Consider the following 13,393-nt stretch of genomic DNA (forward strand, 5'->3'; position numbering starts at 1 on the left):
TTCTCTTCACGTTCATTTTCTAATATCTTCTCTCTAATTTCGTTGGGACTTGGTGGTCTTTTTTTAGTCCTGCTGTAAACAAAGATCATATATTTTATTAAAAGAATAATGTGGTGTCTTTATTGAATTTATTGGTGTCTAATTTCGAATTTATTGGTGTCTAATTTCGATAAAAGATCAGCTATAACATCTTCTTTAACTTCTTCAAAATCAAATTCATAAAGAGGAACATGCTTTCTTACATTATCTGTTTCATTGCATTCGAGTGTGAAAAGACTTTCTTTCTGGAGTTCAGGATATCTTACAGATTCAACGAAATGATCATTAAATGCGTTACTTATGATTTTGCCATCACGGCAGAAAACATTTTCTATTTCAAAAATATTAGGAATAAGTAAATGTTTTTGTGTTAATAAGACCTTTAGATATTTCCACTTTTGTTTAACATTGTTGGCAGATTCACGAATTTTAGAAGTGAAATAATTTCTTTTAGATTTTTCCATTAAGATGTTGACATCATTACGCAGTTTTTTGTAATTCTTCCAAATACACAAAGTCTGGCTTTCATCGTGATCTTTTGAATTTTTTCCCTTTAAAAAAATTTGATGCACCGAATACCGATTTCTCATTAACTTTCTTATATCTGGTGTTATCCATGGGAGAGTCTCTTCACGTACTCGTAAATATTTTAGTGGTGCTATTTCCTCAATGGTTGAAACAAAAATGTCTTTCCATTTATTCCAATACATGTTGACGTCAGAGATAACTTCAAGATCAGACCTGGGTGAATCCCGGACTTTCTGAAGAAAATCATCAGATCCCAATTGTTCCCAGTAGTAGTAGTAGTATTAGTAGTAGTAGTAGTAGTAGTAGTAGTAGTAGTAGTAGTAGTAGTAGTAGTACTACTAGTAGTAGTAGTAGTAGTAGAAGTATAGTAGTAGTAGAAGTATAGTAGTAGTAGTAGTAGAAGTAGTAGTAGTAGTAGTAGTAGTAGTAGTAGTAGTAGAAGTATAGTAGTAGTAGAAGTAGTATTAGTAGAAGTAGTAGCAGTAGTAGAAGTATAGTAGTAATAGTAGTAGTAGTAGTAGTAGTAGTAGTAGTAGTAGTAGTAGTAGTAGTAGTAGAAGTAGAAGTATAGTAGTAGTAGAAGTATAGTAGTAGTAGTAGTAGTAGTAGTAGTAGTAGTAGTAGTAGTAGTAGTAGTATTAGTAGTAGTAGTAGTAGTAGTAGTAGTAGTAGTAGTAGTAGTAGTAGTAGTATAGTAGTAGTATAGTAGTAGTAGTAGTAGTATAGAAGTATAGTAGTAGTAGAAGTAGTATTAGTAGAAGTAGTAGCAGTAGTAGAAGTATAGTAGTAGTAGTAGTAGTAGTAGTAGTAGTAGTAGTAGTAGTAGTAGTAGTAGTAGTAGTAGTAGTAGTAGTAGTAGTAGTAGTAGTAGTAGTATATAGTAGGAGGAGGAGGAGGAGTAAGAGTAGCAGGACGACACTGCTGTTTCGATTCACTGGTCCATGACGCATTGATGGTAATTTGACTTCAAGTTACAATGTAATTGCTGCTTTGTAGGATTCATTCTGCGCCGCTGTGCGAAAAATCTATATTGATGCTTCTTACGAGGTGCCTTTTGTGAATCTATCATCAACTATTAAATTTAATTAGTTTACTTTTAAATCCATTAAATATGATAAAATATCAACGATTATTGATAACCGTTCTCGTTAATGGATTGATAAATAGGGGTGCAAACTATTATTGAAAACATTGCAGCTCAAACAGCGTAGCATAATAAATCGGCGATGGGATAGACGGTTCTTGCAAAATGATATTAGAAATAGAGGGCAGTTCTCATATTTTATTCATAGAGCCATTAGATCATGCACTGCTGACAGATTAATAAGGTACCCTGCTTATTCCAACAACCATGCCTTCCCAGCATCCTTGCGTCATATTCCGGAAGGTATGCACAAAACACACTTGCTATTGAACACTCGAGCCAATTTATGAAACATACGGATGCAGGGGTTCATCAGTTTCCAATATTACCCTCTTTCCGGGAGCACATAATTGACAAACGCAAGGAATTGCAGCATTCTGTATTAATTTAATAAGATGAAGAACATCCAGTTTGAGAAGTGAAATTTGGTTTGTTGGTTCAACATCATCCATGCATGTCCGGGCTTCTGTGTATACCCTCTGATCAAAGAATTTTTCATGATGATGATGATGATGTCAGCGATGATAATCAAGAGCTACCAGATGCGGTGAAGGCGTAATACACCAATCGGTGGACTGTACTTTATCAGAAGAAGAAAAAGAAGGCGTAAGTGATTCAAATTCGTGTTAGTATTACATATTTTGATCGTATTATTTAATGGAAAAAACATAATAGGTGAATGAATGAACAAATAAATAAAGATGCAACCTCAGTCAGATCAAAAAGCCGGTTAGTCTGGTCGATTATCAACCCGGGGGGAGTCAAATATATATCTGTACACACGCGTGACCAAAAAACGCGTTTAAAGGGGCGTTTTTCAGTTTTGGACGTGGTCCACACGTAGACTCGTTAAGGGTATCAAAAACACCGATTTCAAGAAAAAGGTTTGTTTTGAAAGACTGGTCAATGGTCAATCGCGGGGTCAAACGTATTCAGGGTATGTTTTTTCCCCCAAAGCTTTTTTTTAAGACTAGCCAAACGTGTTTAGGGGGTTCTTTTGCACACATAGAAAAACTTGTTTAGGGGGTGTTTGGAAATTACTTTGTCACGCGTGTGTACAGCAATATATTTGACTGCCCCCCCCCCCCCGGAGTATCAACAAGCATTCATGTTTTCTTAGCAGTCGGGTAAAATAACTACCAACCAAACCTAAATTTTGAAAAGTAAAACCCACCAGTTTTCCGGTGTAAACTACAGAGAGAAAAAAATGTTTTAAAAATGTCAAATTTCAACAACTAAACATCACGATGGCAGAATCAACAAAGAAAGCATGTTTCTTTTACATACCAAATTATGTTGAAGTTTTTCGGAATGTTTCGCCTTGATAGAAAAACGGGTTCTCGACTCTCGTTGATAAAATGGCCGACGTTGGAGCGAGAATGAGTGGACATTGGGACATTCGCCTCCTCGTCCTAGTACATCTGACAAGAAAAACAAAATTTGATACAGAAAACTTACATCGGTTGGGGATAGTCGATTAAAGAATGTCTAAACTCCTACCAATCTTATACCATATTCATGGCGAATTCTTATTTGAACTTTGAATCAGATCATTCCCTCAACGCAAAGATTGCAGAAGAAAGGTCATGCATTGTTTACGTGATCACCTGCATAGATTATGCCAGTTGTTGTGTTGAAAAAACGGGTAGAACTTTGAATGAAAAACTGAATGAACGTAAAAGAGCCCTTGATTGAACAATTCACCCCATGCAGCTGTAGTAGAACACGCCCTCAGTACATGTCACTTTTCATTGGATGGGATAATGCCCAAATAATTACTTTGTAATTAACTTCTGGAAAGGAAAGGTGAAATAATCACCGTGGATAAAAAGGATTAATCCATGCTTAATAGACCTAAATAGAGACTCTGAATACATATTGTCACTAATCTTTGGTCTAGTGATTAGAGACACAAACGCCGTTTCCACGCAGATTATCGACCACATAAGGCCCGGTCCCACTGCAATTACGGATGCAGAGAGGATGTAAAACGGAATAGAATCTTGCCATCCGTTGGAAGACGTTATGTATCCGTTGTGTACTCTTTGCATACGTGTTTCATACGCTCTATATCCATCGGGCATCCGTCCACTGTGATTTCATTGTTCGCCCATTTTGTTCATTGTCTGGAGCGAATGAAAACGAATGGGGCCACCCCAAAATTTTGATTGTCCGCTATATCCGTTATGAATACGTATTGTGCCCATCGGCCAGTGGGACCAATGTGCACCTTTACCGGGACAGTCATAAAAAAATGTGTCTTGCACATCGTTACTTCAAAACAAAGTGTAAACCAAATTTCATTAGAATTAGTTGGAAACTGATGAAGTAGTTTAAACCGCAAGATTTTTTCCCAATTTTCACCATGTAATACGTTAATTGTTACCATGGCAAAACGATTTCCGACACACGCAAAGAATATGTTTTGCACATATTTACCGCAAGACCAGCATGACCAATGTATGTGCCAAATTTCATAAGATTGGCTAAAATAGTTCGAATCGCATGATTTTTACCTAATATTTGACAGTATAAACCGTTACCATGGCAACACAATTTTCAACACGTGCGGAAATGTGTCTTTGCACATCTTTACCCCAAGATCAATGTGAGTGCCAAGTTTCATGAGAATCGGTTAATATTGAGGAAGTAGTTCGAAGCGTATGATTTGCAACAGACCGACCGTATGCTGATTTTATACCCCCTTCAAACCTCTTTTGGCGGGAGATTATGCTCCCTTCAAAACTTTTGACTTATTACGTCCCAGTTTGTAATTCAAAGTTGCACATTTTTTTTACAGTAACATAGGAATGTTTTATGGTCAGACAAAAGATTGGACGAATGGACCAATATTCACAATAAAGTCTATCTACCTGTATCTTGGTTGAGCAGAACGTTCCAGCTTTAGGCCTACTGTTCTGGGCAATTGTGTGCTGTCCTTCAAAAATGCGCGATTGAATGTTTTGGTTGTATCATTGTTTTGCTTTGTTTATTAATTCACCAGGGATGGGCTCGTGACAAAGTACCTCTCAATGTGGCAAGAATATTTCGTCTTCTCCTAACTGCTTCAAAACGTTGAGGGTGCACCTAGGCCTTAACCAGAGTCATTGGTCTAAGGATACATCTCCATACCAATCCAATCCCTTGTAACAAGGTGGTCCTGTTCCTGATGGAGCGACGTGGAACAAAGGCAGCTTTTCGCCACCCACCCAAACTAACAACATGACAGTTTTCCACGCAAATTTAACAATGACTAGCATCATCGATAGGCCTAGGCCTACGTCTGATTCCAACGATGGAGCCATCATATCTCAAAATATACCAGGAGCTGCTATCCTCGTCGTCATTAGCTTCGTCGGCATCGTTGGGAACATCTTCGTGATCGTCGCCGTCCAGCTAACCCGTCGTCTTCAGACGTCAACAAACAGCTTTGTCGTTGCCCTCAGTTGCATTGATTTTCTGACTGCGCTGACGCTTCCTTTCCAGGCCGGTGCTCTTCTTGGGCTTACGCACACATCTCCGTCTTTCGCCGTCGTGTGCGAAGTGATTGGCGCGCTTTCGTTTATATTCAACGGTTGGAGCATTATCACATTGATCACGATCGCGTTCAACCGGTATATCCTGATTACGCAAAAATCGCATACGTATCGCCGGATATTCTGCAAGAGAGGCATCGCCATAATGCTCGTATGTATCTTCTCGTATCCTCTATGCTCCGTTATGGTTTTTGCAATAACTGGTTGGGCCGTGTTTGGGGAAAATTACAACACGTGCGGTGTAACAGATGGTAGAGCATTCAACCTCTTATCCGGTGTTTCCATGCTTACGCTGATGGCCACCATCTTGTATTTCTACCTGAAGATCTACCTCCATGTGCGGAACCACGTCCGGAATGTCCATGTCAATCTGGAAAATCAAAATCCACAATTCGTTTCTGCACAACAACCAGAGCAATGTCACAAGACAGAGCCAAATAAAAAAGAGTCAAATAAAAAGGAAAGGCTTTACCGAAATAGCACTGAAGCAAAAATCACAAAGAATATGCTTTTTGTCGTTTTGTGTTTTTTCATCTGCATGACGCCAATAACAATTAATTTATTTGCGACTGAACTTGATGCGACAATGGTCGCTTACTTTGTCGTCATTCTGTCAGTGAACTGTTCCCTGAATCCGATCATATATGCCTGGAAACATCCAGTGTTTCACCAGGTCTTCAGATGTATTCTAAGCCGTCGTCTTCAAGACGTGGAAGAGCCTTCGCGTTGGCTTCGAGACCACTTATCAAATCTATCGTAATGAGGGACATAAAGCCACTATATCGGCCTTAGACCTTGACTTCATCCGAGATCGCCTCGATGTTGCAGCCGGGTCAAATAGTTGTCTCTTTATTCTTTGTGCTTCGTGACACCTTATTCTGACAACCACACATCTCTTAAGACCATGAATAAGTAGGCTAAACACTTGAAGCGAAAACGTCCTGATCAGGTATAAGTGTTGCCACTCCCACTAGCTGGGAGACCAAAGTTACTTGCTCCAAAGTCGACTGCTCATCTTACAGGAAGCATGGGATATCTTTACGGATCTCGACAAATGGATGCAAGTATATCGCTTCCGTCTTTCACTAATTTGGAGCAGGGTTGTTTAGACTTGCTCCTGCCTTCCTACGTATGTAAATGACACCCATAACATTCATAAGGAGCCACTTCTTGGATGCCGAGGTTCTCAACAAACATCTGCCATTTAACATGTTTAATCAAAAATTAAAGCTTCATCTACTGTTGTACAGAGGCGTCGATCCTGGGGGGGGGGGGCAGGGGGGGGGGGCGATCGCCCCTCCAATGAAAATATTGGGGGGCAAACATATATCGTTTTGCCCCCCCCCCCCCCCAATAATTCCGCATGTGCAAAAAAATAAAATAAGATTGTAATGTTACACAGAAATCAGCAAGCGAGATTAATACCTTGGTCACATTTGCTCTACGGCGGCCGTACGGCGGCCGTAGATACCTGAATTCGAGAGATTTCTGCGGCGGCCGCAGAAAATCTGCGGTGGCCGCAGGGTCGACGTACGGCGGATTCCTAATTTTTACAGGCCGTAGAATTTTAACTCGGAGTTATAACATTTTTCTTTTCTACGCTCGCCGTAGAAATTAGACTAGCCGTAGGCATGGCGTAGAACGGTCTACGGCGGCCGTACGTCGAGCGTACGGTGGCCGTGCGGCTGCCCTCGTGTTTTTCTTCCCTCCTTTCCCCTTCTCCTTTTGTGTTATCTGCTCGGGAGCCACCAGGCGCGTATTTAGAATTTTGCACCTCGGGGGCCCGACCTATAATTTTGGCCCATATGCATGTGTACTTTTCAGAAACAAAATGGTGACTCCTCCTCGTCAGGCAAACATGTGCCTTAAATGCATGTTGAATTATCTTATTTCATAATCACATGAAAAAGGGCAACTGCAGACCACTTTTTTAATGATGACTTGATAAAAAGTAATTTATCCATGAATATGATGTAATACCACTTTTTTTTAAAAGAACAAATGTGACCAGGAAGCACAGATATTGCCCTTTCACTAGCCGCTAACTTGGGTAAAATATGACGTTATTATCATTATCATTATTATTAGTGTTATCATGGGGAGTTAAATGCTGATTTTTGTTGTTGTTTCCTAGGGTGTAGTTCATACTTAAGACTAGCGCGTTTATTAACATCTTAACTTTATTCATACAAACAAGCTAACATGGTTAATGGAGATTTATTTTATAAGTCCAAATAAATAATGCGAACGCGATTTTTGATAGCTTGTGTATAGACCTGAAATAGAATATTCTGAGAAGTTTTGTAAGCATGAGCATGATGGGTATCTCTCTATCTGTCAGAGCGAGCTGAAAATTGTCTATATTCCAAAATGACCCAAAGTTTGGAAATTCTAAGCATTATTGGTAATCATGAACAGGATGGGCACTTAAAAATCATTCGATCCGAGCGCGAAGCGCGAGCTGAACCTTTTTTATATTCCGTTCCAAAACTAGACATTCTACGCAAGTTAGGTAATCATCTAACATATCATTCGATGCGAGCGCGAAGCGCAAATCACCCCAAAGGTCGATTTTCCCCCTCCCCTTCCTAGGTCAAACATTTCTGTCGTATAATATTCAGATCAGTGTCAAACATTAATTTGGCGACCCCCCCCCCTTCCTAGGTCGAACATCAATTTCCCCCCCCCCCACTTTTATTACTCCCCCTTTCCCCTTTTCTCTTCTTCTTGTTTCCTTCTCTCTTTCTTTTCTCCCTTTTCTCTTTCTCTTCTTTCCCCCTCCTTTTTTATCTCCCTTTTCTTTCCCTTTCTTTCCTCCCTCTTTTTGGCGCCCCCTTTTCGCCTACCCGGGGGCCCGGGCCCCGAACCCCCCCCCCCTCCCTCCCGCCCAGAATACGCGCATGTGTATGGTGCGACACTTTGAAAACTTTCTGAAATGAAATGTCTAATGTAAACTATCATGATGAGTGTGACAAGCAATTCATGGTATACTCACTGTATAGTTCCCCCTGCGGCCGCCGTGAGGGCGCCTTGCGGCCACCTCGCGTCTGCCGTAGTATTTGTCAAAAACCTACGGCCAGCGCAGGGTCGCCCTAGGGCGAACGTACGTCATGATTTCAAGGACATATGTCAGTCGCAGATTTTTTTCTCCATAAATTAAAAAATACGCCGTGCGGCGACCGTAACATATGTGACCGCTAGAGTAAGTGGCCGTGGAAATTCTGAGGCGACCGTAGAATTGCTACTCGCCGTAGAAATTTTAGAATCTACGGCGGCCGTAGCAAATGTGACCAAGGTATAAGATACCAACTCGTTCTTTATTTAAAATCGTGCTCAAAATATCCGCTTTTTAGATTGGAATATAAAAATGTTCAGCTCGCGCTGCGCGATTGCGTCATTTCTGTAACAAAAACCCATACTTTTCATGATTTAAATAGGTGAATAGAATGTCCCGTTTTCAGTTATAAACCTCAAAAGAACTCCCGCTTCGATTTAAAATAATCTTTTGTTGTATATATTATTTTTCTTTATTAAAAACGTCCATTAAACTGTCATTTTTTTTCCAGATCGAAATATCAAAATTTTCAGCACGCGCTTCGCGCTCGCATCTATTGTTCTTTAAAATACCCATCTTAATCATTGGTATCAAAATGCTCAGAACATCAAGCTTTCAGGTCAGAATATAAAGAAATTTCAGCTCGCTCTCGGCACTCGCATTATTTGTGTAGTGAGATACATGTATCTATCCTCCTCATGAGTTACTACAAACAGTCCAAAACAGGTACATATTTCCTGTTTTCATGTCAGTATACTAAAAAAAATTCATCTCATTAATTTGTTGGTGAGATATGTGTCTCTTTCTCATGAGTCATATATATATATATATATATATATATAACGATATTACATTCCGCGTGTTGGACATGAGATAAAAGAGGCAAAGTGGTAATGCATTGTACTTAGTTCCAACAGAGTTTATTTGAAGTCCAAATTTTCGACGTAAAACACACGTCTTCTTCAGGGATACAATAAAGCTCACGGTGACAAGAATTGAAATAATAACATTCATGATTATGGTAGTCATGGAACCGCGCACAAAACAGCATCGCCATCATAATATTATCCTTTTATTATGATGGCGATGCTGTTTTGTGCGCGGTTCCATGACTACCATAATCATGAATTTTATTACTAGTATTTCAATTCTTGTCACTGTGAGCTTTATTGTATCCCTGAAGAAGACGTGTGTTTTACGTCGAAAATTTGGACTTCAAAATAAACTCTGTTGGAACTAAGTACAATGCATTACCACTTTGCCTCTTTTATATATATATATATATATATATATATATATATATATATATATATATATATATATATATATATATATATATATATATATATATATATATATATATATATATTCATATATATAAATATATATATGCCTTTGGAACGTTGATTCATGATTTTGCCCCCCCCCCAATCTGAAAAATGGATCGACGCCCCTGCTGTTGTATGACGACGTCATTGTGTTTTTGAAAAAGAGTTTGTTTTTAAGTTGCAGATTATGTTTGTACAATTCTCTTATATATTTTGAATATCAATCGCTAGATGTGGCCCGTGGGATATTCTGATCAGGCAAAGACGTAACTGCGTGCTCCTCCCATCTCTTGTTCACTGGCGTAAATCCCGGGGGGGAGGATGGGGGGATATATCCCCCCACTTTTCGAGGAGGGGGGGGGGGGTGGCCTGTACAAACATCCCCCCCCCCCACTTTTTACGAAAGAAATGAAGAAAAAAATCACAAGAGATAATTGTTTTATTGGTGAAAATTCTTCCAAAAATACCGCTTAACAAATAAAATAATATTATTGAATCATAAAATGCAAATAAAGAGCCAGTTCACCATTTCCAAACGAAATACTTCCAATTCATCAATGTTGGGGTCTTTGGGAAGGGATTAAGATGGAATGTCAAAATTTTTTGAATGTAATCTCTAATAAACCATTAAACCATCATGGGGTAAAAAAGATAATAATATTGGAGGGGTATTTGCCATATGGACATACAGTGGCGTAACTACGGGGACATGGGGGGCACATCCCCCCCCCCCCCCATCGGCTGACCAAAAAAAACGGGGAAAGGGGGAAAAGGAGAAAAGAGGGAGAAAGGAAGAGAAACGTAATGGGAAAGAAGAAAATATTATTCATTATAATGTTATATTATATTATAATTATGTTAAGTTACATTACATAAGAAACATTTTTATCATAACTTTATGAAACATAATTTGCCCAGGGCCTACGTCTCAATTGTTCCTGGTGCTCGCATTGTCTGTTTAACGAGATATATAATCCTGTTGTACCAAAACATCCCGTTTTCAAGTCAATATAAACCAAATATATTTCCTAGCACTTGAGTTATCATTGTTTTATGTAGTGACATATGCTTTTTTTTCATGACTCAAAAGTGATTGCCCCATGTTAAGGTCTTCGTATATATGAAACATTTCCTGCCCGTGATTACGTTCGCATTTTTCATGGATTGGTGAGATATGTCTACTCTTCATGAATTTCTAAAATCAGTCCTTAAAATTTCCCTTCTTCTGATCTGAATATCAAAAATTTTCAGCTCGCGCTTCGCGCTCGCATCATTTGGTTAATGAAATACGTATGGTCCTGGTTAATTCCTACAAAGAAAACTTAGAATGCCCCACTTCAGGTCTGAATTATCTAAGTTTTCAGCTCGCGCTTCGCGCTCGCATTGTTAAGCGAGACAGGTACCTATCATGATTACACAAATTTGATTATAATGTCCCTTTTTAGGTGTGAATATAAAAAAATTTCAGCTCGCGCTTCGCGCTCGCATTATTTGATGAGTGAGATACATATCCGTTTAATGACATTGTCCTTAAAATGTCTCTATTAGGTCACTCACTCAGTCATTAAAAAAGTTTTTGCTGGTGCCCCCCCCCCCCCATGCCGTGATCCACGGAACGCCACTGTGGACATATCAATGACAATTCCTTGCATATCTAAAAACATGATTGCAAAAAAATGCCAAAATATTTCAGTCATCCCCCCACCCATCATCACGGATTTACGCCAGTGCTCTTGTTTGATCAGAGAACGTTTTTGCACCTCTGATTTCAGAGGCCTAGTCGTTTGTCGGTCAAGAAGGCAACGGTGGGGCATTTCATGAGGCTTGTTACTAATACCAATCAGATACATGGATTTCAGTAGTTAAAATAGTTACCCCTATAACGTTTACTGACAAAATGTGCCATGGAACCTTCTATAGTTCTCCAGACTTGACAGTCTGACAATATATTGGCGCTCTAATGTACATGTAGTTCTTGAAAGTGGTGTGATCAGATGATGAAGATGGCAATTGTAGAACGAAATTCGGAAAGAGTAAATGAATATGCAAAATAGAAGAGATTTAGAAAACCTCAATTATTTACCAATTTCTTTCAATATAGGACAGTAATACGAATACCAAACTAATCATTGACTGGTTTGCTCGCTATTGGGATAGCTAGTCTTAGTAAGCCGGGTCATGAGCATTGTGTTATGAATCATAGTTCTTATCAGCGATTGACAGAAAGCGCTCATTGAACCATTTTTTCCCTACCAATTGTTAACATAAATGTGATTTAAATCTTTGTAAAGAACCTAGGTATATTCATTCATTATTTGGGTCAGTTCTCCATCCATATGGAGCAAGACTTTAATACGTCCGTACCCACAAACCTTGAACAACTCTTTGCGATTAAAATGGTGTGCTTGGATAGAAGATTTAGAAAATGTTGAACTAGTGAATGTTACCAAAATTTATAACTTCACCTGCATAGGTCAATTATCTTTCAGTCCATTTTTGGTCCATTGCTTCGTCTTTTATTTCATTTATTTTTTATTCCAGACATCTACGTGTAGAGCTTCGCTATATAGAGACCTTTTTGTTCGCTAACATCTGGACAGTTCTTTTATGAGTTTCAAAAATGGGGGAAAGATCCTTAATTAGCATCATGGGCGGAAATCCCAGGGGGGACAGGGGGACGCGTCCCCCTACCCAAAATAGTTGGGGGACATAATTTTTGGTATTTCATGATGGAGAAAAATATATCATTCACAATCAAAATAATACATGTATTTTCGACTAAATGACCTTACATTTTTGGTGAAAACCTTTCTGTTTTGGGTTTTATTTTGCTTGTCAATTTTTTTTGGGGTTAAAATGACCTTACATTTTGGGTGATAACTTTTTTTTTTTTTTGCTTGTCAAAGTTTCCAGCCCCTGGTGGTCCCCCTACCTTTGGGGAAAGGTTTCCGCCCATGATAAGCATGCTACTTTTTGTGGAACAGCCTTCCCGAAGACATCAAACTTGTATTTCTGTTGCCTATTTTAAACATCTGCTCAATAGCTTTCTTTTCAGTTAACTCTCTGTGAGCCTTGGGTATTACATGGTGGTTTTTATGGGTACATTATTATGCCCTATATTATACAATTATCCAGTGATATATTTGCAAGTGGACGAGACGCGACTAATGGCATATTATTTTGTCTAACCTTTTCATTTTCAGCACACGAATTGGTATAGGCCTACAACCGTGACAACAAAGGTGAAAACCTTTCTGTTTTGGGTTTTATTTTGCTTGTCAATTTTTTTTGGGGTTAAAATGACCTTACATTTTGGGTGATAACTTTTTTTTTTTTTTTTGCTTGTCAAAGTTTCCAGCCCCTGGTGGTCCCCCTACCTTTGGGGAAAGGTTTCCGCCCATGATAAGCATGCTACTTTTTGTGGAACAGCCTTCCCGAAGACATCAAACTTGTATTTCTGTTGCCTATTTTAAACATCTGCTCAATAGCTTTCTTTTCAGTTAACTCTCTGTGAGCCTTGGGTATTACATGGTGGTTTTTATGGGTACATTATTATGCCCTATATTATACAATTCTCCAGTGATATATTTGCAAGTGGACGAGACGCGACTAATGGCATATTATTTTGTCTAACCTTTTCATTTTCAGCACACGAATTGGTATAGGCCTACAACCGTGACAACAAAAGCAAATTAACGTTGTCTTGGTGACGGAGACCGACCCATTTTAATTCGAGTGTACGGCTGAATAATTCTAGCTCAGC

The sequence above is a fragment of the Lytechinus pictus genome, chromosome 13, assembly GCF_037042905.1.
Source record: "Lytechinus pictus isolate F3 Inbred chromosome 13, Lp3.0, whole genome shotgun sequence".
NCBI classification, from domain to species: Eukaryota; Metazoa; Echinodermata; class Echinoidea; order Temnopleuroida; family Toxopneustidae; genus Lytechinus; species Lytechinus pictus.